The sequence below is a fragment of the Camelus ferus genome, chromosome 15 (assembly GCF_009834535.1).
Source record: "Camelus ferus isolate YT-003-E chromosome 15, BCGSAC_Cfer_1.0, whole genome shotgun sequence".
Taxonomy (NCBI): domain Eukaryota; kingdom Metazoa; phylum Chordata; class Mammalia; order Artiodactyla; family Camelidae; genus Camelus; species Camelus ferus.
Window position 1 is genome coordinate 42722037 of NC_045710.1, and position 22764 is coordinate 42744800.

General features: G+C 42.6%; 1 long non-coding RNA gene across 1 annotated transcript; it reads right to left on the reverse strand.

The window, feature by feature from the left end:
* Positions 1-1062: 1062 nt before the first annotated feature.
* Positions 1063-22153, reverse strand: LOC116668847. The gene is made up of 3 exons (XR_004326041.1): positions 22076-22153; positions 21515-21661; positions 1063-1241 (listed from the first exon to the last, which is right to left on the reverse strand). It is a non-coding gene; the product is annotated as an uncharacterized LOC116668847 (long non-coding RNA).
* Between the last annotated feature and the right edge of the window lie 611 nt (positions 22154-22764).

A 22764-nucleotide genomic window follows, 5' to 3' on the forward strand; every position in this document is an offset into this window, starting at 1 on the left:
AGCATCACATGTGAAAATAAATGATGCTGTGAATGGCATACTTCTCAAGTGATTATGATAAAGCCCCAACTCTTAATTTGGATAAATTGCTAACAACCCAACTTAGCACACCCATTTGCAGTAATCATTATTTTGCTGACTTGGCTCTATGTCTGGCTTGCATTTCAATAGTGAATCCAAAGCCTATAAGCATTTAAGGGCTTTCTTGCTAAACATCTCCTATTCCCAAGGAACCCAACCCAGAATCAGAACGTCCCGATGCCGGTGCTGTATTTCTAGCTGAACGTTGAGGACTTTTGAAGTATGGTTTAACTCTCAAATGCTATCAAGGGTCTTTTGAAACAGTAGCTGAAGCTGGCTATAAAACTCAAAAGACTTCATTTCGAAACTAAAACCGTTAGCCAGCTGCCTTATTGACATAAGGAATCATATTCAGATGGAGCGCTTAACCCCAGCCTGCACTCACTCCTTGTTTTGTCGCCACGTGCACAGGCAAGAATGTGAACGAGTGTGTGCATCAAATGAATCTAGTCCAATCGTTACCTGAATGTCCTGAATGCCTTTCTGAGGGTCAAGCAAATGAGCTAGCTGCATTATAATGACTTTTTCCCCCACTGACCACTCTTGTGAGTTAGGAGCTTCAGCCTAGTACTAGGTCTATTACTAAGCAACCAGCTGGAGTGTTTTTGAATAAGTCACTTAACCTCTCTGAGCTTCTGCTTCCTTACCTGCAAGGTGAAACATTTGCTAATGCTATCTTTCTCACTGAAGTGGTCAGGCCAGGACCCTCCAAATGTGTGTGGGGCCCATTTTTCTGTAGTGGTATTTCTTCAGTAGCTTTCGAATGATGCCTGGAGTTTACCAGAGCACATATTTGCATGCCTGGACATCTCAAAGTAGTTGAAAGAAAAGAACTATGTATTCTGAGCATAGATACTCAGTTCCCAAAACACAGCAATACCCACCTCTGCTCTCCAGAAATCGAACTCATCTGCTGGCTTAATATCAGCTTGACCTTCCAAGTCCACATCTATGTTCCAGGCCAGCTTTGATTTCATTTTCAGCTGAGTTGTCTATTTTTCTTTGATGTGATAGTTTATAAAGCAAACTTGAAGGGACTCTGAAATTGGTCTGGGCAGTGTTGTTTTAGCAGGAGCCTTGAACTTGAATGGAGGGAGGCCAATCATACATTCTGCATGTATTTCACCAAAGATGACAGTCCGTAGCTAATGCCTTGGAGCCTGCATTCCAAAGACACCTTTAACTGAGTGCGGCTCAGATGGAGAGAAGGGCAGGGAGAGGGAAATGAACATCTGGCAAGGCTAAGAGTGTTAGGAGTTGTATCCAATACCAAGCATGTCCCGATTAAATATTTCATGCTTTCCCCAGCCAGGCATCACCTAACTATCAGTTGTGTTCTCCAGCAGGGATGAAGTCACCTTAATGGCAGGGCACATTAGCATGGGGTTACAGCGGCATGTTTAAGAAGCTTCATGAAAAGTTTGTTTCATCTGTTTGCATGAGAGCCACCTCCTCTTTCCTCTTCCTTCCCTCCCCTCTTTTCCTTTCTCTCTGCTTTTCACTGTCTCACCCCATCTCTATCCTATAGTGGGGAACAGATTTTCCCCGTAAGCATCAGGCTGAAAATGTCTTCTCTCCTTCCAATCCAAGTATCCACACCAGCCGTAGGTTGAAGGTGGCTGCAAGCTGGGACGCTCCAGCACTGACCGTGAGCCTGGACACACAACAGATGCTGTACTGTGTGTCTGCAACTTGGGTATTTTTTTCTTTTGCAGAACTTCTTGGCTTTGCTGTTAGGTGAACAGGCTTCATGGTTGCTGTAACTTTTGGGTAGATTGCTCCTTATTAACACAATATGTAGTCTTCTTAAACTTATTAGGACTTTTTTCCCTTAAATTTTATTTTGTTGTGTAATATTGCTACCACCTTCATTTGGGCTATTATTTACACTGTGCATCTTTTTTTTTTCCCCTTTTTATCTTTAACCTTTCACTGTGGCTTGCTTAGGAGATCTCTTTCAAGTAACATATAACTTCATCTTTTTAACCTTCTCTGACAACCTCTTTCATTGTAGGACTTCATGTCCTCACTGTGTGTTTGCACGTACCATTTGCATTGACTGTGATTACTGTATGGTTTGGGTTATTTATTCCATCATACATTGTGTTTGTTATTTACCATCTTCTTTGTTTTCTTCTTCATTTCAACTTTCTTTCAGATTAAAGAAATGTTTTTATATTCCTCTCCAACATTCACCATGTACTTTTTTCCCTGAGATGATTTGGAATATATGCGTTGCATTTAAGTCCCCTTAATGAGTGCCGTTAATTTTTAAACAAACTTTCATGACTATAATTTTAAAAATGTATCTACAGCAACTCAATTTAAATTTTTTTTGTTTTATAGTAAAATAATTTTAGTGTAATTTAACATTAAACATCCCACTCTTCTTGATTTTATTGTCTAGAGTCATTATTTTACTTATATTAACCTAAAAACAAGGGTTTAAGAAAGCAATCAATATAGACTTAAATTATCTCATAACTTCAATCAACTCTGTGCTCTTCACAGTTTAGTTTTCTCCCCCCAAACCTTTCTTATGGCTTATTTCATTTTAGATTTTATTTTGTTTTTACCAAAGCATATATTTAAATACTCTTTTAATAAGGGACAATGTGGGAAAAAGCACTCTTAGTTTTTGTATATCTAAAAATATATTTAGTTTGTCCTTATTTTTGAAAGATAGTATAGGTAGGCATAAAATTCAAGAGTTAACAGTTAATTTCTGTGAATCCATTGAAAAACAAGAATTCACTTCTTTTGGCCTCAATTGTTTCTGATTAAAAAAAAAAAACCTGCTGTCAAAAATCTGTCATCTCCTTTGGGTAACATATCTTATCTTTTTACAAAGTTTAAGGTTTGCTTACTTGTTATTTATTTATTTATGCATTTAAAATAGAAGACATATGTTGGAGTATGAAATGATGGCTCCATGAATGAATGAAGAAGCCTTTTAAATACTAAGGAATTGTTTAAAAATGTTAATTGTCAAAAATACCAATAAGCAAATTTTTTTCCTAATTTTTAAGAAAAAATTTAATCCAACCATACAGAAAAATCAACTGTTACGTGTATTTTTTATTTACTGTGTGTTACTAACATCTTTCTAATTTAAGGTACACCATCGACATCACACTTCTGAATGGCTTTGTTGGACAAACATCTAGGCTTTAGCTAGAAGTACTCACTGAAACTTCAGGAAAATCACACAAATATCACCAAGCTTCATTTTTCTAATATTCTGGAAAATTCTTAAGGGCATGAAGAAAGAATGATGCTTATACACCTCATATTTAGAGGAAATGGATGGGCAGGATATTGAGTGAATAATGACTGACTGACTGTATAAATAAGTGAGTACACGAATGGTTGGTCACATGAACAAGAAACCTGCTACGAGTTGGTTCCTGCATTTGCCTCCCCGTCTCCCCTGTCATGAGTTTGAAGTAATGGTGCTCCTAAGACCCTTAACACTTCTAATCATCAAATGTCCTAGTATGGTACCAAAGATTAAAACCACAGTATTTAGCATCTTATAAGGAGAGGCTCTATTGCTGCCTCTCAGATTTCTCTCTGGTCCTGGAATCATTTAGAGGACCATCAGCTTTTAAGAATGAGTGATGTTATATATATATATTTTTTAAGGATAGGAGAGCAAGCCTTTTTGCATTTTTGTTTACACATGACTAGAAATGTGTGTATGTGTGTGTGCATGTGTGTGTGTATGGCTGTTTGCACACACACACGTGCACATGTCAAGCACATTATTCAAACTGACTTCAGCACCACTACTGCTGCATGGAGTTCATACATGACCCAGGCACACGAGATCTATTCCTTTCTGTCAGTCAGTAATGGATAAGAGGTCAGTATTCCTGTGGCAGAGACCGATAGGCCATGCTCTGAAGATGCAACATGAGAGGACATTAAAATCCTGATTAGGCTTATTAGATCTGCAATAGAAAAGACCTTGTTTCTTGACCAGAAATTGTACATTTATACCTAAGCCATGTTCTTTGTAACTAACAGGACCAGGAAACATATTGTATGTTATTTGAGGCTCATCTCTCATACCAGAAAAAAATTTAATGCTCACCATCAGCTGAGGATTGGTTGGTAAAGGCTAACACATTATGTTTTGAAAATCATTATTATTTAAAATGAAACAGTCAAATTTAATTTCTATCCATTAGAAATGTCTAATAAGTAGTCATAAATCTTAGAATTGCAAGGAATACTCACGAGAGTATTTCATTCAGTGTCTCATAGTCACGCAGGCAAGATGTTATTATTCTTTATTTCAACTACTGTTATCTAATAACATTATGTTTCAGGCATGGTGCTAGGCCCTGGTGAACAGAACACAAACCCGACCTGCTAGTAATCTTAGGTTCAGTATTTTACAGATGAGGAATCCAATATGCCTCATGTGACGTAAAGGGGCTTGTCCATAGACATATAGCCATCCACAGACATATAGCCAATCAGTGATGGAGAAAAGGTTAGAACAGATGCTTCTTGCAGGTAAATGGCCTACAGTCTGCTTTCTACAAAGCAAATACTACATATATTAACTGACACTAGTATAAGAAGTTGTTTAAATGGAATCTCAGGATACAAAATAGAAGTAACCCAAATGCCCAGCTTCAGTATCATTTATTGGAATAGTAATAGTTGGTAACATGAAATAGTCTTCATTATGTCCCAGATATGTTCTTACTTCTTTATATTTATTAAATAATGTACTTTTTCTAGCAATCCAATGTAATAGGCTTATTAAACCCATTTCACAGAGGAAAAAACCCTAAGGCACTAAGTTCGTCAATACTTTGCCCCAAATAACAGAGCTCATAATTGGTAGAAGAGAATCTAATATCTTGTCTCTTAACCACTCTGCTGTCCAGACTCAGAATTGTGAGCATTGATGTTACAAAGCCAGGAAGTATTTTCAAGTCATGAATACAAAATAAACCTCTATTTTTTGGCTACATGCTCCTGGTTTTTTTTGTTTTTTTTTCAATTCTTCAAAAATCTGTTTTAAATTCCTGTTAATTAGACCTTATTTCTGGACTATGCCCCCCCACCCAAAAAGGTTATATTCGAGTGCAGTAGGCCCAATTTCTCTTTGAAAATGGGTACTTTTTTTTAACATTTAAAGTTCTCACACTCCCACTTATACATTTAGTTATTCATACATTCCTTGTTGAGTTTACAGACTTCTGAGCACTATACAGTACTCCACTTCCAATGGTAGATTATCATTGGATTAAAGGCATTAAAAAAGAGATGTATTATTTGTTCTATGTTTTTCAAATGTCTGTGTTTTAGTATTTATTCTTTCATCGTGCTTGCTTATTTTTCTCTGAAATAAAATGAATACTTTTCACTTCAATTTTCCATACTTTGGAACAGTTCCACTACAAAAAAGATGGGCTCATAAATCTATAGTAAAATAAAAACATTTTACCAAGAAATATTATATTTTTATCTTTCATAGTCATATCTCTCATGAAAATGAGCTTCACACTTCCACCTGCCTACCCCGTGCAACTCCTGTAACAAAGAAAAGGAAGGAGAGAGGGAAGAAAGATAGGGAAGAAAGAAGGAAGAACAGAAAGGAGGGAGGGAGGAGAGAAGGAATTCTTTGGGACATATGCAAGTATCACACCAAGTACTACATTGTGCTTTTGGTCCTCAAAATTGCAATTTATAACATATTCTCTCTGTGGTTGCAGGTCGAAAACAGAAACATATTGTCAGTTTCTCAAAGAAGACTGCAGATTCTTTCTGAGGGACAACACAGGAACAAAGGCGTTTTGATCCACCATAACAGTGCTCAACATGTAGTAGGCAGAGCTCTAGCGCTGATTTGTTTGATGAACTGCTATTAACAATAAGCCATTATGTGGAAGAGCTACTATTTGCTCTTAGCCTGGGTATATCATTTCAACGTTAGCAACGTCAAGAATCTTGGTCTTTAAACCCTGGTTGTGCTTAAGATTGGCTCTGAGACTGATTATTAGCTAGCATGTTCTATCTGAACAGTTAAACCATCCTGTACATAGAAAGCAATTGCATTTCCTAGGTTAGCTGACTGTCATATACAAGATCAAACTTTAAAATTTTTATCAAAAAAGTAATTAATTTTATATACCACATTTGGGAAACACATGCATCACAAAGCAAGCAAGCCTTTGTGTCACATCGTGAAGTACTCAGTGGTCAATTTCTTTGGGAAACTGAGAATGATACAAAAGTAAAAGTGTGTCCTCTAAGAGAAGCAGAGATGTAGGAAAGGCCACTGTGGGTAGAGACTGCTGGTGTACCCCAATAAGTGTCCTCCCCTTTCTGTGTAGTCAAAAGTTCAGACTTGTTTCCATATGGCTGAATAAACTTCTACCGGCTGACTCCCTCACAGATAACATCTATAAATTATGGACACAGTAGACAATGACTCAGAGGCACTGGAGACTGAATGAAGCAGGTGGATGCTGGAGGGAGACACATTATGAAAAGAGAATGGCAGGTTTATTTGCCAATTTTGTATGGGTTTTAGACTGAGGGCAAGCCACAGCTGCACTGAGTAGGGCACTTAAAACTCTGATAGAAAACCTATGGGCTTTCTGACATAAAAGGACGGAAGAAAGAGTTTGAGGCAAATACATGACTGGAAGTAGGAGTCCATCTAAGGAAGGAGGGAGACAAAGAGGGGAAATCCCAATTTCTGTGCATAAACTCTGCCTAAATCTCTGCCTTTACTCTGAACAATACATGGCCGTTACAGAATCCCGCAAAATATTAAAGAATTGAACTGGGATTCGACCTGCAACTAAAGAGACAATTTTTGATTTGAATTTGATTTGAATTCTTAACTGCCTCCTTAACTAACAAAAAAAAGCATCTCTCTGGAGGGATATAAGAGAATCCAATATCTTCATAAACAAAATATTTACAATGTTCAGAATACACTTCAAAATTACTTGACATATGAAGAACCAGGAAAATGATACCCCCTCTTAAGATAAAACACAATCTATGAAAACTGCCCGTCTGATGACCAGGATGATGGGACAGACAATTACAATTATGCACAACATTGCAGAGGACAATATGCTTGTGATTTGTGAAGAGATAGTGGGGCTCAGCAGATATAAAAACTTGAATCAAACAGAAAATTTAGAACTAAAAAACTATGAAATAAAAATGTAACTGAATGGCTAAAGAACAGAGACAACTAAGGAGAGCTGGATTTGCAGACAGGTCAACAGATATGATTCAATCTGAAAAACAGAGGAAATAAAATACTTAAACAAATAAGCAGACTGAGAGGCAGGTGATGTAATACATGTGATTGGAGTCTCAGGGAGAAAGGAATGGGCTAGGAAAGCTATTCACAGAAATAATGGGTAGAAAGTAGCAACGTTGAGCAACAGACAAATTTTCAGAATCAAAAAGCTTAGAAAATCTCAAACAGAAGAAATATGGAAAAAAAATGTGCAAAGGTACATCAAAATCAAATTACTGAAAACCAAAGATAAAGAAAGAGGAGGCGCCAGATTTTCAGCTGGCCATGTGGTTGCCTGGAATAAAAACTACGTTTCCCTGTCTCCTTTACAACGAGGTATGGCCGTGGGACTTAATGCTGACCAACCAGCCGTATGCTGGGGAAAGTGAGGCCACTGATTCCTAGGATGTGTCCTTAAAGAAAAGAGATGTGCGTCTTGTTCCCCTTCTCTGCCTTCTGGAGTGTGATGTGGTGGTAAGTCACCTTGGACTGTGAACAAGAGTAACACCCTGGAGATGGCAAAGTGACGACTGAGAAGGAAGGTGGAGCTTCGGATGCAGAGAGCAGCCTTCTGGCTCCGGATGGCCTCTGAGGACAGCAACCCCACACCAGCCTCAGAGTGCTCCATGGGGCAGAAATAAACTTGTGTCTTTTTAACTTGGAGAAAAATGAAAACTTTATCTGTTGCTTTTGGTTTTCTGATCATGCAACTAAGCCTGTGTCCACATTAATACAACTTGTATCTACATTAAAACATCAGGTACCACCGTCAGGGCACACTTTACACAGGGCAGCAAGCAAAACATAAGTACGTCAGAAGTCTGACACTGAGGCAATTAGATTTTTTTTTTAAATTTCTACTTTAATAAGGTAAGAGTTTATTAGTGGAATCAAAGTGTTAGTCTCTTTTTCCAAGCTTAATGTAAGTAATGCTTCGTTAAATGGCTCCGAGGAGTTTTCAATCAATCAACTTCAAAAGACAAAGAAAGAAAGTCTTAAACATAACTCAAGGAGCCTACCGATATCTTCCATTTTCCTCCCACCCTGGTTTTGTTATAAATTAAAGCCAGTGCTCATTCACTGTTTCTCACCTGTTCTCATCTAACTTCCCCCTCAAGGCCTGAGAGGCCCTTCGGCCTCTGTCTCGTTTGACTAGACAAGAGAGGCTCCCTTATGGCAGCATGTGGGGTGTGGCTTGGTTTCTCCACCCTGGGTTGGGGTAGCACGGTGATCCCTGGGACTTAGGTTACCTGTGTTCTTCTGCATGTCTGATTAGACTGGCCTCATCCTCACAGGGTTCCAGCTCTGCCCCCAGCCCTCTCTGGGGTTCTGAGAGCTACCATTTAATGATATTGCCCTATGGGGGAGCAGGTCCTTCTTGCATAATCTTTCCATACATAGCATTTGGAAGAGTATAAAAGACCCAGTATTGTTTTTCTAAACATCAGTGAAGACGTCTCTCTGTATCTATGCATCCATAGAGTTTGTCTAAGTGCTTTGTCTAACAGACAGATGTGTGTGTGTCTATCTCTTTATCTATCTTAGAGAAAAGGGTTTAGAAAACAAACTATTAATTTAAAGCAGGGCCCTAAGGTAAAGCACTTCATTAGGCTGCTCTAGGTGGCTGACTGGCTATTGGTGAATGTTACCCCAGGTTTGTCATTCTTGTTAGTTGCCTCTATTAAGAATGGCCGGCCAGCTCTCACGTGGCTCTTGCGTGGCTTCTTTGTCAGCAGCTTTTGCTGTTCTAAGGATCAATACTTGAGAGCTAAACATCAGGCCAACTTGGTGTCAAGGTTTTCCCACTAAACTGTGTTGCCCAGCCAATACCTCCTGTGAACATGCGTGCGAGGAAGCGGGGCTTCTCTCTCCGAGTCTATTTAGCGCTTGATTCCAGTTTAAATGAAACACAAACAAGAGGGTGGCAGCGGCCCAGCTTCCTTCACTCCCAAACCTGTACTGGGACCAATCAGGGAAATCTGGGCACTTTGCAGGTTGCAGCGTCTTCTCCTGTGTCACCTCGATAAAATCCCTAGGATTCCACTTCTGTGGCCTCCTCAAGCTCAGAGCTCTGTTGGCCTCACGAATCATTGCATTTGCTCTAACGCACTTTGCATTTCAACTCAGGCTTATTGTTTTAGTCAACATGTCATACTACTTTTAAAGGATTGACCACTTAAAAAAAAATTGTTATAGAGTTAACATAATGTTTTGGGACCAACAAAGAACAGATCTTCATCAAAGGGTGGTTACTTTGATGGGATTTTTATTTTGCAGTTAGGTGCTCTGGAACCTCCTTAGGCCATTTCTTAGAATGAGCTGGAGGGTAGCCTGGCTAAGCTACACAGATGCATGAGCTGCAAATTCAAAGAGACCCTAAGTTTTTAAAGGGAAATACAGAATATGCAAAAGTCTTCTGAGAGGAGGCTCCGATAAAATAAGAAGTCCACATAGGAGGCACCTGGGTTGTCCCAAGAGTAGGGCAGAACCCAGTGTAGAGGAATTTATCAGAAAGATCACTATCCTAAAATCTAAGAACACAGCAAGTAAGCTGGTATCAGGCAGTAGCGAGGAGTGGCCATTTGGATCATGCGAAAAGACCCAGGCCTACAGAGACCATATGTAATGCGGTTCCTAAGACTTCTTCCACCCCTGAGGACTCATCACAGCTGGGGGTCTCAGACGACTGGTTCTTAGGGATACAACGACGAACTGTCAGAACCAAGTCCGAGTTAACGCAAAAGGGACTTGATGCGGAGCCTCAGAAGGTTGAATGGGTGCTTCTGACACCTTCTTTCCTACAGTCAGGATTTAACCAAGAACTTAGTGGTCCTGAGACTATACACCAAATCCAAGTAGCCATCTGGAGGAACAAGATGCCTACAAACAAGGTATGATGGATGTCTTCACAAAATCTTGGTCAGAAAGGCGTCTGAAGGCCACTATGCATGCAGAATAGTTGAGAAGGATGGAAATATATTCTCAGTAGCCTTCTGTGAAATTTCTGATGACTTTATTTCCCATGTTTTCTTCAACTATTTGTTATCTTAAAGGAAAGTAGTTGTTGTTTCTACTCTGTGCTTTGAAGTGTTTCCAGAGCTGGGGAAGACACAACTACAGACCGTGTTCTCTTCTAGTTAAAGGTATAAAAGACTTATGGAATAAAGACAATTAGCTACTTAGGAGATGTAAAAGTCAATTTCAAATAAGAGATCCAGATGAGCCCTGTTAGAATTCTGATGAAGAAAGAACCCCTTTGAGCCCAGATAGACATGGGCAGGGAGGGCTTAAGAAGTTACCTTGTGTCTCAAAGGAGCAGCGGGAGCTTGGGAGAGGTGAAGATTAGGAGAGGTGTTTGGTTAAAGCCAGGAGATGTGACTATTACTATTATAGGTTGAACTGAGTCCCCCAAAATTCATTTGGTGAAGCCCTAACATTCAGTCTGTTGGAATGTGACCTTATTTGGAATGAAGTCGTTTATAGGTGTGATTCGTTTAGATGAGGTCATATGGGATTAGAGCAGGCCCCCAATCCAACATGACCGTCCTTATAAAACAGGAAATTCAAACACAGACACACATCCAGAGAGAAAACCCCATGTGAAAATTGGAGTTAGGCTGCCACAAGCCACCAAACTACCAGAAGCTGGGAGAGTCCCAAAACAGATCTTTCCCTAGTGCTTTCAGAGGGAGCCTGGCCCTGCCAGCATCATCATCTCAGACTTGTAGGCTCCAGACTGCTGTTTATGCCACTCAGCTTGCGGGACAGCAGACACAGGAAACTAATACAGTGACCAAAAATACAGAAGGTACAGGGCAGATCCTAGAAAGTGCTAAACCTATAGACATGACTAATATCTAACATTTTGAGAACACTTACGTGTTTCAAGTGCTGTTTTTCATTTAATCCTCACAACCCCTCTGTAAAGTAAGCTCTACTCCCATCCCATTTTATGGAGAGGAAACAGAGACTCAGATTGGTTAAGGAACTTCTCAAAGGCCACACAGCCAGGAAAGCACAGTAGGTGGTGGGAGATATGGAGCGAGCCAAGGAGCTGCGCTGGGACAGAGTGCGATGCATCTTTCCCTTGCTGTCACTGATGATTTCTCTGTGCCGGGCACAGATCACAGACCAGCCAACACACACCGCCACGGGAAAATCCAGCCATCATGTTTCATGCCTCGAAGACACCAATAAAATGGTCTTGGAATTCTCTCCTCTTAGCAATGAGAATTAATATCCAAAAGAAATGGCAAATTTGTATAAGGCCAAATCGCTAGTGTGGCGTTATGACCAGGGACCATGCCCTGTGGCTCTCAGCCCGGGGTCTGTTCACTCCACCACCTACTTATATAAACAGCATTGACCAGGGACGCCTGCGGGCTGTGTGCCCTGCCTCCTCGGCTTTCCTTTTAAAGGGAGATCAGCAGAGTCACCACTGGCAGGACTCCACCCAGGTCCAGATAGGAGATTTCCAATCAGTCGTGTCCTGCCCTGGGTTTCGCATCCACTCTGTGTTTGGACAAAAAGAAAAATGATACCTCTTCTCTGAATTGACACATCACTCCTTCCTCCAGCAGGCAAAGTGCTCTTGCCAGGCCTTCTTGGTAAATATTTACCTTGAAACATCACAGACCTGAAACACTGGCTGTCCAGAGAAGCAGAATGGTGATTTTGGACATTTGGAATCTGGAACCTGTGATGAATGGAAAGACATCCTTGCATGCCGTCAGAGGCTCTGGTCTGCCAAGGGAAAATGTACTTTATACAGCCACAGACTTGACCTCCAAGAGCCTTAAAAGGCCTCACATACTCAAAGGTGCATTACCAGGCCTTACACTAATTCATCATGATAGCTAAAGTGCTCTGAGCAAACCACAGGAGATCCGAGTCCCCTGGGCATCCAGGAGTCAGCATTAATTGCTTGGAGTTTAGCATAGGGAACCATAAGTGAACGTAGAGTGAGGGCTATTTGCATATTGTTTTCAGGAAAGCTTAAAAATGGTTCCAGATGTCCCAGCTGAACCATCTCCCCAAAAGTGTAGCCCGGGCTGGGACTCAGCACAGGCCTATCTAATAGAAGTTTCACCCAGCCTCTCTCTTCTGGCTCTGAATCAGAGTTTGCAGGTTGCAACAAGAATCCTCAAGATAAATTTTTATTCTGAGCAGGCTGGCCATGATTTATTAATTCACTTTTGAAATAACAATTGCAGTTGGGAGGGATCAGCTGAAAGCCTTAATTACATTAGAAAATACGCCTCTCGATACTCTGCCCCCATCCAGGGTACAGAACACATAATTATCATAATTTTCAAATTTTATTAGTATTATTACTATTATTTGAAAAAAACTGATGGAGAGCAGACTTGATCGACTTAGCTACTTTGAAGCAGTGGCCGAGTCCCATCTGAACCTTCGAATAGATGATTTCCCCACCCTGCTCATTAAGGCCCTTTAAATGGTTGAGCATCTATGAGCTGTTTCCAGCCTCAGATAACTATTTGTCCAACAGAACTAGCTTCCCAGGCCCTCTCTCCTTTGTGCCGAGAGGGAAATGCTCAGGTGTGCTGTTGCCAGAGTGATTAGGCCAGCCGGGAACTCTCCTTGGACAGGAGGTTGGAAAGCCTTTGGGATCATGCCCTCTCATCCTTGTTAAATGACTGTGAGTGTGTGTGCGTCTATGTGTGTGCCGCCGCCGCGTGCACACCTGCCTAGAGGAAAGACGTTTGTTTCCATTTTTTAAAGGCCCAGAGTGTTTTTAAAGAGAAAGTAGAACATTTCCGGAAATGAAGTTGGGGTCCCTGTCAAGCAACCAGGGTGCCAGGCAGAAGCCCCAGCTGTGACCGTTGGCTTTGTTATCAACTCCCCATGCCTTTAGAGAGCCTCTGTCTCTGGGTTGCTGTCTGTCACTCCAGGACAAGCAGACCCTCCCTCTTTCTTTGGGTGGCTGTGATGTTTATCAGACTAATGAGTTCAGTCCTTGCATCCGTGCTGAAGTGGCGAGTGTAGCAGTCCTGCCCCAGGTTCTCCTCTTACCTATGGATTCTCTGCCTTCCATTTCCCAAGCCCCTTCTTTCTGAGTTTCTTTGATCCTTAGATATTAAGAAAACTGGGGGGCTGAATTAAACTATTTTGAATAATTCAAACTCTGTTCAAGTGGATCCATTTAGAAAAACAAAACAAATCAAACCAGTTTTTTTTTTTTAAATAAAAAGCAACAAAAAAGGAATAGGGAAGATTGGTTTAACTTGAGGATAAATCATCATTCTGCAAACTCTCCTATCCCAGAAAGGTACCCAGTGATTTTCTGAATAGAGGGCAGCAGAGTAGAAAGCACAGCAGGTTTGAATCCAGTGACCTGGAGCCCAGTCCTGACGCAGCCACTCTCCGGGGCCAGGACCTGGGGACGGTCACTTGGTGCGCCCAGCCTTCAGTTAGCTTCCTCACAGGTAAAATCAGAGTCACAACACGGGTCCTCTTACTCACAGAACTCTGAGAATCCCGTGATACAGCTCATGTTGGCATTGCTTAAAATCATTGAAGAGCTTTGAAAACTCAAGACTGCATTATCAGAACTGACTCAGAGCCTTGAACACAATAGGAACTAAATAAGCATGTCTTGAAGAGCATAGACTCCTCATTTTCCATTTTATCATAAGAAACAGCATGGATGTCTTGCTATCGCCTGAAACGACCTGATTCCTGCCTACATATTCCCTGAACGCCTGGGCTCAGATTTTCCTGGTGAGAAGAGTTTTAAAAGCAAACATATTCCAATCTCTCTGAGAAAGACAGCATTTCATTCTCACTCAGGGACATAGATACAACTTTTTGTATGGACCTAATGACAAATTTTAGAGTCACGAAAAGTCTAAAGATGTAGGGGACTCAGAGAAATTAACATCCAGTTTTTACCTCCCTACTTCATTTTCAGAAAAAGAAGCTGAAGTTAAAAGTTTCTGTGACTTTCCAGAATGGTTTGGCCTTGTTATACAGCTGAAGAAGGTCTCTGATTTCCCACTGGGCCCCGTAATCTTTGTGCCCCGTTTTCACTAGACATCTGGTAGGATTGCTCCTCTGTAGAATGTAACTTCAGAAGTCCTGCCCTTGTCTAAATGCCTTGCTTTACAAAGGAGACGCTGCGGTCCACATGGCCCTCTGCTGAGTCTGAAGGAGGAGTACCTACAGCCACCTGGAGAGAGAAAACCCTTTTTCTTTTCCAGGTTCCAAGTAGCCCCTTGGTGACCCATGGTGGGCAGCTGTTTCTTCAGAAACAGAGGAGTAAAAACTGTTCTCCCGCAGCTGCCCTGGTTGTCTCTAAGGCTGTATTTGACAAAGCGCTGGTTACTTCAGTTGTCTGTGATGGAGATGACCAGAGGCAAAGACGCTGTGTCCAGAGAAAATGCTCCTCTCCAACCTCTCCTCATTGGGAACACCCACTTCTCTTTTCGGACCACAGGCAAACTGTATGCCTGGTGGTCTCCCCAGTATCCACCTTGGTTTCCTTCACCAAGTGGATAAACTGGTCTTATAATCAGATTAAGAAAAAAAAATGGTCTTCTTCTGGGTTTTCTTGGTTGGGTTGTATGAGATCTGACAAGGACAGATAAAGAACAAGGAAGAAGTTTAAGAGCTGGAGCTTCTTTGGGTCTTCCTCAACAAGAGTATGGGAACCTTTAAACAGGTGGAGTCCAGGTTACGCTGGTGCCCCCCTCCTGTCTACCTAGTGGTTTATTGATTCGGATCTCTGATACCTATGGGAAAAAATTATTAAAGCGTTCCCTGAAAAATATATTAACTCCAAGCACTATTATTTCAGAAGTCAGAGCTCATCCACTTGGACAAATACCTGGGTACCTGAAAGGAAGAGGAGTCAATGGGCCATGTAGTGGAATGCAATGTGGAAGGAACAAAATAACATGAAATCCTAAATCTGAACACAGTACTGTCTACTATTTTAATTGGTTTTTTTTTGGTTGGGGGAGGCAATTAGGTTTATTTTTATTTATTTATTTGTTAACAGAGGCACTAGGGATTGAACCCAGGACCTCGTGCATGCTAAGCATGTGCTCTACCACTGAGCTATATCCTCCCCCAGTACAGTCTATTATTGGTTTTAAAAATTACAGAGTACCCCACCTTGCACTTACACTCTTTGCCAAGACCTCAGTGTGTGGGAAGACACCTGCTCACAGTTCCTGGGGTGGGACAGTGTCAAGAAGACACACGTAAATGGCTTGGGTTTCAGCTCTTCCCACAAATGCCTCCACCTCCTCCTCTCTACCTCCAGACTTCTCTAGGACAACGGTCTTATTCTTTAACCTCTTTAACGCTGTTACTGGTGGTGAAAACATCATCATCAAAATATGAAACACTGGAGCACACTGAGATGGGGCTCACTCACTCTTTGGAGTGTAACATGGGAAGAAAGCCCATATTTCCTGGGGAGAAGCTGACTCCACGGAGAATGCTAAAATCAGCCAGAGACGCTTCCACCTCTGCAGGTCTGCAGTCCAGTGTCCACCATCTCTAGCACTGTAGGACTGCTCTCACCCCATACACATGTCGTATCTGCCCCTCTCCTCTTTCAGTCTCATTGTGGATCCTGGTTTCAACTTGATTTTGTCTGTGGGAAGTTGGGTGGAATATAACAGTTTGCTTGAATGAATTCCTTGGTTAGCACGGAGAATGGCAGAGTTGACCCCATGAGGTGTGGAGAAGGAGGTGGAAGATTAAGAAAAGACCTCCGTGAAGCAGTCAGAGAACATGCCAAGGTGGTCTAATCAAGCAAGAGATTGAGCAGGGCCTGTACTATGGCTCTGGGGACAGACAACAGTGTGGCTCAACAGCTGGAGGACCAATAGCACTCACTCCCTTTGGCTTTTCCTGTAACTGAAGAGTTGCATTTTCCTCATTTGCTTTTCAAAAATTCTTCACCTCCTTTGTCTTGAATGTTTACTGTCAACATCCCTCCTCCTCCTCCTCCTACTCTTCTCCCCACTTTGGAAAGGTGTAAAAGAGGTACCATATGTGGACTCCCTCTGCTGACATGCTTCTAAAAGACCTTGTCAACTGGTACTAATTGTTGAGACTGCAAGCTTTCATTCATCTCGGACGCTCTTGCAGACTTCCTTTGCCTTTCACGTTCTGGGCCAGTCCCACATTCCCATGTTGTTTCATTGCCATTGACAAGACTTCACCTTCCAGAGCCTCCTACTTCACCATCACACCAAGCTTTCTATCAACGCTTCAGCACGTAGCCCCTCATCTGTAGGGCTCGGTGTGACTCCAGCTGAAGGTTCGTGTTACACGGAACCCATTTTCCCCTCTGCCAGGAGAGCCCAGCCACCACCTTGACTCCTCTACTCGAGGCAGAGGCTATTGAACAGCATATTCAGTACGGGTGGGCTGCAGTTAGGAACTCAGAGCGTGTGGCTGGTCAAGTTATCTCTGTTGAAGTGCACATTGTTGACCTGCACGTCACAAGGGCACCCATCAAGGCTACAACTTTCGATCTCCAACAAAACCCCTCTGATCTGATGGACTCACTGGACAATATTAAAACCTGAGGAGGGAAGTGAAAAGGAGGCTTTATGAAAGCGATTTCAGAACACTATCCAATTATTAGTATGCTTTTCCGTAATACCGACGGTTTCACATTTTATTGAGAGGGAGAATTTCTCCCTGGCTCTCTTGGGAATGATTTTATTGAAAGCATCAGAATGAAGAAGATGGCTGCATCATTTCCGCAGAGCCAGGGGTCTCAATCTTTGACTGGTTTGGTGTAATGTGCACATATAAAATTTCACTCAGTGCTTATTCATTGCCTTTTATTTAATATACAATCTGGCTAGATCTACTTTTGTTTCTTTACATGTACGGCTTGCCTGCATTCAACTCTTCCTTTGGCGACTTTAATATGTATATATTAAATCATATATTCTATTTCCTCTGATCAAGAGTCTTGCATGAAGGGAACATGTCTTTGCTTTTGCTCTTGTTACACAGTAAGTCCAGTGGCAGAGGTAGAAATGGGAATCTAGCCATTCAGTTTAGAATGCTGTCGTTCTTTCAAAAGCAAATACTTGCCCCTTTCCTTCCCCCTCTTTCCTTTCTCTGTATTCCATTCCCATCCCCAATTAAAAATCCAATTAAAAATCACTCTCACTCCACAACCAACAGAGAGCACTTTAACATACAATAGTCTTTTTGAGTTGAGTTATTAAAATGCACAAAACCAAATCCGAGAGCTAAGTTTCTAAGGAGCGCTTTCTGACTAAAACAAGTGCCCTCTTCCTCCAGCTTCTACTCAAAGGAGATGAGTCCCAAAAAGACAAATGGAAAATGCTCATTTTTATTTGTGAGGGTCCAATAACTCCTAAAATATGGGACTCCTTGGTAAAGTTGGAATAGAGGATGACTTTGAGTTTGGGACAAAAATGGCTGCTTCTTATACCTCCCTGCTGGATTGATGCCTAACTGACTCTCATTGAAGGACTGACCTATAGGTTACCAATAGGTTAAGCAGCCTATTACAGAAAGGGCCAAAAACATTGCCTAAATAAAACAGAAGTGTACTTATCTCTTACATAAGAGAGGTCTGAAGGGAGGCAACCTAGGGCTTCTGGGGTAAGTCCATTAAGTCATCAGAGGCCTAGATTCCCTCTAGGTTATAACTTTGTCTTATGAATGTTATCTAGACTTGTGATCCAATTGGGTGGAAGTCTCCTTCAAGAGACTTTTCAGATATTCCATGTAACACTCTCACTTACATCTTAGTCAATGGCCATACTGAGCTGCAAAGGAGGCTGGGTCACCTAGTCTTCAGTTAGATGACACTGGGCCTGCTAAGCATCAGAATTCTTATTTCTAAAGAAGGACAGAAAGACCATTGAGAGAAACCTAGCAGTCACTTCAAGACTTGGCTGTGAAAGGATTATTTTGATGATAATCTAATCTTTTCTCCTTCCAGTTGACTCACCATCACCTATGATATAAAGCCAGACTTGTAATCATGATATATAAGTAGGTTGACCATATAATTTATCATCTAAATTGGGATACCTTTGAGGGTAAAAGGGACACCAGGACAACAGGCACACACTGACCATCCCAGGTGCACTGGGATGTAGGAACCTTATCCTCACCAGCTTTTACATCTCCTCTCCCTCTTCTTCCCCGCTTGCACTTCATCCTTTAGCTATAAAAATAGTTAAAATTTCCCCAAACACAACCTGGTTCTCTACACGCCATCACTTTGGTCTGGAATTCCCATGCCGACCTTACACCTAGCAGATTCCTATTCACACCCTCCACCTCCTACCTCAGCTCAGCTCTTGCCCTGAGAAATCTCCTTTAAGCACCCTCTCTCAATTTTCAGAGGCTTAATCACTTCCTCTTCTATGCTTTTGTCCATTGGAAATTAGTTGCTCACATGTACACCTCATGTCAGAACAGGCTGGGTTACAGTAATGGCAACAACCAAACTCAGCACAATGTATTTAGTGCTCACACTTCATGACCAATTCCACTTGACTGAAAGGCTCTGTCCTTGATAGTTTACTGTAAGCTGACCGAAGCTACAGTGAATTTGAAGTCAGTAGTAGCCACATGTCTGTGTCTGAAAAGACTACCCAAACCAGAAATAAAAAGGTGGGAAGTAAGCGCCAAGAAAAAGATGGGGATCAGCATCCTATTTCTCAACCCAGATATGTAGGCCAATATTCCAGGACCTATAAGATCAACGCTCATTGATCAGAGATGAAGGCTGGCTGAGTTCTGCGCTGGGATTTAACATCCTGCAACAGACATGTAGACAAGGCTTTGGTCAGTATGCACTGAGAATCAGAGAGAGAGAGTGAGAGAGAAAGAGAGAGAAGACATCCCTGAAAGTCTCTCGCTGGTGGGGGTGGACGACAAATCTTGTCTAACAGGAGGTATATGCAGATAACTGAGGAATGGTCAGTTATTATCAATAAAACTAAGTCCATCCTTCCAACCCATATTTTGCATGCAGGCATGCCACATCTTTTCTTATCTGAGTCATCAGAGATGCGGTTGCCACTTCTGAAGAGCCGAGTAAATAAACTGGAGTTGAGTACCTCTTTGCACAGCGAGCTGGGGAGGATGTCACATCTGCTAGTGTCCCCTTGCAGGACCAGGAGGTCTGGGTATGTAAGCACGCTGTCTACATAACTGTTAATGACCATAAAGGACGATGAAGAGGCTCTTGGTAGGAAAACATTCTGCAAAGCAGAGCCATTCTAATTAAAACTCATCGGGGTGCACACTGCTCTCAGGGAATGGCGACTAGTAATAACAATGGCCATAATACACAAACAGCCTAGAATATGTGAGCTGATGGCTGCGCATGGTTTCCAGTGGCTCCTCATCACACGATCCAAAAGGCTGCTCAGGGCCAAATACATACATCATTGGGCCCAAGGGGGTGTGGAAAACGTTCCAATGATGCCTATGTTCTTCAGTAAACAGAGCAGCGGCTGGTGTCGCGGGCCAGCCAAGGCCCAGGAGGAGAGGGCAAGGGGGCCCCCTCTGCAGAGGGAAAGGAAAGAACTGAGCAGCCAGAACCAAGAAAAAAGACGTGGGAGGCAAAGACCTTGAAAGAAAATAGCACTGGGCTCCGCTCCAAGCCTGAATTTATGAAAACATCGGGCCAACACAGAATAAAATGGCAGCATCGTTTCACGTAGGGGCCTCACTGTCGGGCACTATTATTCCAATTGCTGACACTTGAATGAAATGTGGTATAATTGGGTTTCCCAGCCTCCGCCTCTGGCGACATCAATTGCCGTTTTTAAAAATGACGGTGGCGGGGAAGGAGGTTCCTTTTTCCCTTCAATGTTTTGAAGTCGCCACACTCTCTGTGCCGCTTGTACACTATCTGGAAGGGCCATGGGACTCCTGGGAGGGTCTAAAGTGCCAGCGGCTGAGCCCACGAAGAAACACGGCGAGGTGGCGGCAGAGGCGCTAAACGTGGGAGAGGAGGCGGGAGTGCGGGGGGAACCGTGACTCACCTTTCTCTCTTTTCCTGCTGTTTTTCTTCCCCATCAAAGAGTGAGGGCCCCCAATTCCTTTGGCTTTCCCTCCTTCCGTTTTGCATATAATGACTGGGATCTTGTCCAGTTTTGTATTTTTTTTCTTTCCCTTGGACTTAACAACCTGACATCTAGGGTAGTGAGTCAGAAAAACTGCTGTTTGCTTCATGCTGCTTCCAGGATTGGGTGTAAGTGGAGGAAGGAGAGAAACTTGGGGAATTTTTAAGCATCTTTCTATTCTTTAGTTATACCTACAAATATAGAAGCAATGTTGTGGGGTTTTTCTTAATGTGTGTGTGTGTATGAAAATTGTCTTAAAAGCCAAAAAGGACCATCTGAGTTTTAGACTCTCTTCCAAGCAGTGGAGAGAGTTGGAAAAGTGGGGAGCAGAATGATATTCAGAACACAGTTCCCTCTGGTCTAAAATACTCTCCTTCCCCACCAAGGAGCACCTCCTCCCCCTAATCAGTAAATAAGTATAATTTGCAATGTAATCTGGGATCTTTGCTCACAAAGTCCCTATACCAGGTGAAAACTGGCAAATGTAATTTAAGCCAATGTTTTCTAAACATAGTTCTTACATTTTCAGGGGTTTTTTTTTATACCCAGTTGAGGAATCGGAGACTCCTCTCATATCACATGGTGTCATCATATGAAACTAACACAAATGTGAAACTGCTATGTTATGACATCCTTTACAAAAATGTTATATTTATCCCTAAGCATATAGTCAAGTGGGTTGTAATATGAGATTGATGCTGGTTCTAAAAATATGAAATGCTTTTTTTCCCCCCAATTCCATGCATTGCATATTTCAAGTATGGGGAGGATTTAGAGTGTTGCTAAGTCAGGCATTGTGGTTTGGAGGAGAACAGTTAAACAACCTCAGTTTTATTTCAGTTAAAAGGCTGAGTTGGCTAATGTGGTGGTCTCGGGGGAGCCACTGTTTCTCTGTCACTTCTCATCCGTAAGATGGGCTAATAAGACAGTCTCTGTCCATACCCCACCCATGTCCTGAGAAGAAATTAGTAACAGGATCACTTGGTCATCTTGCGTTTATTATTCAAAACATAGAAGAATAACAGACACTTACCGAGGGTACGTGTTCAAAAGCATCGCCAGTCTGGACATCCCTAAGACTTCGCTTCCTCACACTGGCTCCTCTGACGGGACACTTGACTGCGTGTGTTCTCTGAGCCAGGAAACACAGGGACACCAAACTGTCCCAACCCCCACACTCCTAAAGGAACAGGAAACAGACACGGACTGTTGTCCACCTCTTTCTGCTTTGATAATGGCCTTGGATGCAGTAGATGTTGGGCCGAAGGGTGGAACCAGACGGTCATTTCTGATAACGGGTTTCTCTCTTTATAACTGCTGGAGAGACAGACCCCAGGCTGTTCACGGAGCTACTGTGAATTCCTTTTGCCTTCGGTGAGACCAACCCGCAGAGCTGAGAGGACTGTGAGAATGTTATTGCCACTTCTTAATTCAAAACACCACTAGAATGAGACTTCCTGGAATGGGTTTGGGGGGAACAGGGCTGCTCAGCTGGGATGAATTACTGAACTGCTGAGTTGGTTTTGCCCCCTTGCGGTCAGAGGCTTAGGGACCCCCATGAGCTAAATGGCATTGGCACCAGGAGAACACTCACTGCTGAATAAAGGAGGTGGTCGGGTAGAACAGAAGGACAGCACGTGGAATCAGCAGATGGTGTGACCTCAGCTCCCAGGACCCCAGGCGCCACACCTGCAAATTGAAAAGGATGGACTAGATCACAAAGAAGCTATTCTTTCGCTTTTATTAGTAGATGACTGTAGTAACATACCCTGAGGCCCAGTGATTTCCCCCATATATTTCTGAGGGCAACTGAGGCGGAGTTGGAGGTCCTGATGGTCCCTCATTTAGGGGCGGGTAGCCTCTAAGTGAGAGCTCATTCCTCCAGGTATTTGGGATAAAGGCAGCACAAGAGGATGAAACCATGGTGACCTTTGGAACCAAGGTTCTGTCCTTCCTGGACATCCTCTGTGTCCCCTCTGATAGCCCGGAAAGTGAGCAGGGAGCAGAGGGCAGAGACAGGGCAGGGGAGACAGCCCAGCCCCCACTGGACTGAGCTCAGCGATAACCCCACCTCCACGGTTCCCCATCTCACCCATCCTTTCTCACCTCCTGATAGCATGTGGGGCGGGAATCACAAAACATGACTCACTCGGACCCGGAAAGGAGCAAGGCCACCCGCGCCTGCAGCATGCAGCACTAGGGGCCAGACACGGAAAGCGGTTGTCCTGAATTGCTGGGCTACTGGCCAGCCACTCCGCGTGCGAGGACCACACCCGCTCAGAC